This window comes from Panthera leo, chromosome C1 (genome assembly GCF_018350215.1).
Source record: "Panthera leo isolate Ple1 chromosome C1, P.leo_Ple1_pat1.1, whole genome shotgun sequence".
NCBI classification, from domain to species: Eukaryota; Metazoa; Chordata; class Mammalia; order Carnivora; family Felidae; genus Panthera; species Panthera leo.
This window is the reverse complement of record NC_056686.1, coordinates 47,505,253-47,511,882: the sequence shown is the minus strand read 5'-3', so window position 1 is coordinate 47,511,882 and position 6,630 is coordinate 47,505,253. Positions and strand designations below refer to the sequence as shown.

The 6,630-nt window shown below is 45.6% G+C and overlaps 1 pseudogene; it reads right to left on the bottom strand.

The window, feature by feature from the left end:
- Positions 1-3,464: 3,464 nt before the first annotated feature.
- LOC122229017 lies at positions 3,465-3,560 on the bottom strand (annotated as a pseudogene).
- Positions 3,561-6,630: the final 3,070 nt, after the last annotated feature.

Below are 6,630 nucleotides of genomic sequence, written 5' to 3'. Positions count from 1 at the left end.
GAGAAAAGGATGTTTTACATATCAAACAAGAACTCAGTCACCAATTATTGAATGTCAGACTCTGGGATAGGCAAAAGGGAAATGGATACCTCCTATGTGCTAATCTCTGTACTAGGTGTTCATATATCCCACCTCATCTTCTAACAATCATTCGAGGTAGGAATAATGAGCTTGTACTCAGAGGAGGAATCTGAGGCCCGGAAAACATAAGTAATTTCTCCAAGGTCACACAGCCAGTATGGGAATGCTGGAATCAGAGTCGACAGGATGTCTAAGTCCAAAGCCAGCTCTTTCCAAACCTCATTCTGGCTGGGTGCAGAGAAGATTGTAGACATAGTCCCTGCCCTCAAAAACTTCCTTGACTTACAGCAGCCCCACAAGGTCAGAACTCTTATGATCCTTCTTTTTAGAAATGAGAAAACTAATGCCCAGAGAGGTTAAGTGACTTGCCCAATTCACAACAGCTGGGAGGTGGTAAAGCCAAGACACAAACCCTGATCTAGCCCCTCATATCTTAACCATGACTCTGTGTCATTACACAACACAATGGTTTTGAACTTCAGTAAAACATATTTTTAAACTTCATTTACAGATAGATGGTAGGTAAGAAAAGAACAAAGTCATCTAAGCCCACCAGTACTCCAATACTTTACATATCAAACAAGAACTCAGTCACCAATTATTGAATGTCAGACTCTGGGATAGGCAAAGGGAAATGGATACTTCCTATGTGCTAATCTCTGTACTAGGTATTCATATACCCCACCTCATCTTCTAACAATCATTCGAGGTAGGAATAATGAGCCTGTACTCAGAGGAGGAATCTGAGGCCCAGAAAACATAAGTAATTTCTCCAAGGTCACACAGCCAGTATGGGAGTTCATCATACTTCTTGATGAACACACATACACACACACACACACACACACACACACACACACACACACGTACATTTATCGACATGTATACATATACATATAGATATGGACACACCCATAAAGTGCATGCATATACAACATTCCAAAGTCGATTACTTCCCAAATTAACCTCTGTTATCTGGATCTCTGAGGAAGTTAAGTCATTTGCCCAATTATAATAAACTGCCAAGGCCATCCTGTCCATTCCCAAGAGGTACACAGATGTAGTCTTCAAATTACTTCTTAAAAAGTCAACTGAAACACTCTGTTAACATTTCCTCAAGACGCTCAGGGAAAGGGTGATAGTTGGAAGGTTGAAATGTCAAATATTCATCACGGAGCCACAGAGGACTCCTCAAAACACCAATCCCCGGTGCCTTGCTTCTCTGGACATGCAGACTCAAATATACTGCTAATTCAATTCCAAGCAAAGGGAGGGAAAAAATCTCCTGTTGAGAGGTGCTCTGATGTAGGGAAATGTGTGGAAGCTAAATCTGTCCTCCAACAGTCCTGAGTTCTAAGCCTGTTTCCAGCCCTTCCCGGCTATGTGATCTCAAAGGGGTGACTGGGTTCCCCTATAAACAAAACAAGGATAATATAATACCTACTTCTGAGCTGTCACGAGGATTATAAAGGATTCCTTAAATAAAATGTCAAGCACACAGCTGATGTTGATGGAGGCCAAAGTTCAGAGTCTTGACCTTTCCCCTACAAGGTAGAGAGTCACTAGCTCCCAACCAATAGAACCTATAATTACTATCTTTGGCCACCATGGGAAGGAGTTTAAAAGAGGGGGGGAAAAAAAGCAGTCAGATGTTTTCACGCAGAAAGGCAGGCCCAGGCATCATTACCACGTTGCTAGGTATTGTTAAGCCACCCACCTAGCCCCAGAGTGGGCAGCAATTAATGTAATTAGTGCAGTGATGAGTGTCCTCTGCAACGATAAACAGCTCAGTCCTGCAGAACTTGACAGACCTGCTGGTCCCATGAGGCTCCTGACCTCGAACTTCCACTTGGGGAGTGTGGTGGAGTACGGTTTAGTGGAAAGAGATAGGCTTTGAGTCAGATGGAACCAGAAGTCCATCCTGTCTTTGCTAATTCCTAGCTGTGTGACCAAAGGTAAGCCGTGTCACCTCTCTGAGCCTTAGTTTCCTCATCTCTAATATGGAGTTAATAATATTTTCACAGCGTTGCTATAGTTATCTCTATCATCATCGCCATCGTCACGGAAAACCCCAAAGCAGGCTGGCGTTGAACTGGCAAAAGGGTCGACACAAACATTGCTGGTACCTACAGCTGGCACAGCCCCATTCTTTTTCTCTGGCTAAAGTCAAAGCGTGTGCAGCACTGATCTGACCGGCTTTAGGGAAACTGCCGGGGTTTAGAATGAGAAGCATATGGACACCTAGAAAAAAAATGGAGAGAAAGTACTCCTTGACTTGATCATTTAAGATAATGTTATCAATAATCACCACAAGTATTATCAGCAATTTGCAGAAAACAAAAGCACCCAGGCAATCTGGCAGTTGGTAATAAAGCACAAAGCCTGCTTATATCTTTGTATCTATATTAATGATATTCCATGTTAAGAATTAATACCCTCACAAGATGTCAAATAATCCAAAGGTTATTACAAGTATATAAGTGTGCGGTGAGGGTCCTGATAATCATTGAGAATTCACTAATTTGTCCAACAGTTACTAACTGCCTATTGCTACCAGGGATAAAGACCTTGAGTGTAGGGACACACACACACACACACACACACACACACACACACACACACACAATTAAGGTTCACTGAAATGACGGTTCTGAAAAGGTCTGTAGAGTGAATCAAGAGGGAGGGATTTATGGGGAAACTACCAAGCAAAACTGAAGTACAGTCCCTGAGTCTAACATGGGAGAGAACCACATGGCTTCCTGGAAACATGCATATGAAATGGTGTTAAATGAAAGAGCCAAAGAAAAAAAGAGGAAGAATCACAGGACTCAGAGAATGTCAAAACTAGGAAGAGCCTCAGAGAACACCCAGTTCTCTATTTCATTCAACCCTTTCCATGGAGTCCTGGGGACAGGTGAGGCTCACTATCCTAACAGTCTAGGCAGAGAAAACAATTTCTGGGTAATAATAATAAACATTTCCAGCTGCTAGCTGTCACGCCACTGTTTTCTCTCCCCCTAGAGAAAGCTTTTCGGTACACCCGGGAGGACGCTGAAGCTATGAAAGGAATAACCTTGAATCCACTCTAATTTGTTTAATAAAGTGGAGGTTGGGAGTCAACACTGTAGTTGAAAACCAGTGGTCTGGCCCAGGCCTTCATGCTATTGGTGGAGAAGCTGAGGCCTCGGGTGACCCATCTAGCCTGTCATACTAACACATACTTCTTGCTTAATAGGTATTCGCTGAATGAGGATTCATGAATGAATAGGCAAATGAGATGACATGGCCAAGGTTGCCTAAGCTGTATGTGGCTAGTAACACGTACTGATTAAAACTTAGGAATTGGGAGTGAATTTATCTATCTATCTATTTATCTATCTATTTATAATATGGAACACTTCCCAAATTTGTGTCATCTTGTGCAGGGGGCCATGTTAATCTTCTCCGTATCACCCCAATTTTTGTGCCAAAGTGAGCACTGGAATTTGGAATGTGGCACCTAGAAACACATGTTCATTATGTTTCCTTTCTGTATTTTTGCTCAAGTGTAACCTGAGAACTAAAACAACTGGCCAACAGACAAGGCGGTGTAGAGGGAGCCACAGTCAGAGCCTGAAAAGACATAGAGTTCTAGAATCTTTGGGATATGGATGAGACCAGTGTCCCGGCTCCAGTAATTAAAAGCCACAACTGAGAGCCTCCCCATACAGTAGACACTTTAACTGACCGATGGAGAACAGAAGATCTTTTAACAAAATTGACCTAGTGCAGAGCCCGTAGAAGTCCTCAATACCTACTCATCGGTGATGGCTCTTCCCTGCCTTTCCTCTGCCCAGAATGCCCTTCCCAAACCCCCTCCTCTCCCAGTGTCAGTTTTTACACCCTTTATATTGTAGCCCCTCTTTAGAGAGGCCCTTTCTGATCATCCACTTTAAGCCCCGTTTTTCTTTTTTTTTTAATTATTTTTTTTTTAATTTTTTTTTTCAACGTTTTTTATTTATTTTTGGGACAGAGAGAGACAGAGCATGAACGGGGGAGGGGCAGAGAGAGAGGGAGACACAGAATCGGAAACAGGCTCCAGGCTCCGAGCCATCAGCCCAGAGCCTGACGCGGGGCTCGAACTCACGGACCGCGAGATCGTGACCTGGCTGAAGTCAGATGCTTAACCGACTGCGCCACCCAGGCGCCCCATATTTTTTAATGTTTATTTATTCCTGAGACAGAGAGAGACAGAGCATGAGTGGGGGAGGGGCAGAGAGAGAGGGAGACACAGAATCCGAAGCAGGCTCCAGGCTCTGAGCTGTCAGCACAGAGTCTGACGCGGGGCTCGAACTCACAAACCGCGAGATCATGACCTGAGCTGAAGTCAGTCGCTCAACCGACTGAACCACCCAGGCGCCCCATCGTTTTTCTTCTTTAAACCCAGAAATACATAGAGAACTTCTAGGACAGTAGCTCAATTGTCCCCCAACTTCCCTGTTAGGTAACGTTCACATAGTCTACTAGCTACACCCCAGGGAAAACATAGCTCCAGGTGATATGCAATTCCCACCTTGTTTTTTTTTTTTTTTTTCCACTCATAACACTTCCTGCTTATTGTGATTTCATATTTATTCAGCATCTATACAGAGCAACTCTAATACTGGTATTACAGTTCATGTTTATTGGGCACTTACTGGGGCAGGTAGTCATCAATTCCTTTAATATTCATAACAATCCTCTGAAAGAGGTTCTGTTACGAGCTTGTTTTACAGATGAGGAAACTGGGATTCAGAGAGGAATCTGACCGAGTTCATACAGTGCGTAAAGGACAGAGCCAGCTATCAGCTACCAGACGATCTGGCTCCAGAGGTTAAGTGCTTCACCTCTAGGCGATATAGACGTACTATGAGGGCGAACTCCATGTCTTTTTTGCCCACCGGTTCATTCCTAGGACTTTGTATACTGTGTGGTGTGGGATAGGGCCTCAATCAATATTTGTGGAAAGAATGAAAAGAAGGGAGGGGTGAGGGAGCAAGGGAAGGAGGGGTGCTGAGGAGGAAGATAAGCCACTCGCCCCTTCACGCTCTTCCATGGGTAAAGTAGGGCCAGGACGCACTGAGGAGTCCCCACCTCCCTTGGAAGCCATAGAGGTGCTGGACGTAGAGCTGAATGAGACACTGTCCCTGTCCTGGCAAAGTGCCTACATCCTCATATCAAAGTGGTCCATTGGTTCCGATGCACTCCGGGGAGCTCAGGAACCCCTTCAGTGGGTCCAGGGCCCTTCCCCGCCCTATGAAAAGGGGTTCAGCTGTAATGCAATCATTCGGCTTCAGGGCCCCTGTGCGGGCCCTCAGGTCACAGCAGTGACAATGACAGAGCCCTCTCTCGAGGAGTCACAGGCTAGTGAGGAAGAGCAAGCCTGGAACCAAGGAGAGGAGGGGAGGTGGACCCAGTCAAACCATGAAGGGAGGGAAGGAGGCACAGGGGGAGAGTGCCTGGATGGATGTATTCTACCTCTGGAAGTCTCTGCTTGTTCAGCTCACGAAGCCTGGGACTGGGGCAGGCTCTTCGTAAAGAACTGTACTCCTCGCCCTCCACAGCAGTGTATGTGGGCAGCCGTGCTCTATTACATGATACTGTGACACATGTGACTTGAAGAGAAGCTAAGACTGACCACCAGAGCAACGAGAGCAGTATAACATACATGCAAGCCACCTTATTTCACGCTGGTCTTTCCCAGGATGTTAGCATTTTGCTCCACTGAGGAACGGCAGCGGAGCAGAAACCGTACCACACGGGGACATACAATTGCCTCAGAGGCATACAGAACCCGGGGTACTGGGTGTAATGCCCTTTCACCCTCCATCCTCCCGCTGGGCTGTTCGCCTACATCCTCTTTCTTAAAAGAGCTAATTGCGGGGCGCCTGGGTGGCTCAGTCGGTTAAGCGTCCGACTTCGGCTCAGGTCACGATCTCGCAGTATGTGAGTTCAAGCCCCGTGTCGGGCTCTGTGCTGACTGCTCAGAGCCTGGAGCCTGTTCCAGATTCTGTGTCTCCCTCTCTCTCTCTGACCCTCCCCCGTTCATGCTCTGTCTCTCTCTGTCTCAAAAATAAATAAATGTTAAAAAAAAATTTAAAAAAAAAATAAAAGAGCTAATTGCATGGTGTGCCCCTGTGGTTAAGCATCTGCCCACACCTCCATAATTCAGCAGCCTCCTCTCTCTCCCTTATGCCTTCCATCAAACAACCTTCACCAGGTTTTTTTATGCTTATTTATTTTTGAGAAGGAGAGAGAGAGAGAGGAGAGAGAGAGAGAAACAGAGCGCAAGAGGGGAAGGGGCAAAGAAAGAAGGAGACACAGAATCTGAAGCAGGCTCCAGGCTCTGAGCTGTCAGCATAGAGCCCTATGCAGGGCTCGAACTCACAGACCGCGAGATCATGACCTGAGCTAGAGTCGGACGCTAAACAGACTGAGCCACCCAGGCGCCCCCAGCCTTCACCACTTTTAAGGTCAAGTCATATTTGCTATAGTGTGTGTGCATGTATAGATTTCTTTAGTCAAAATTTA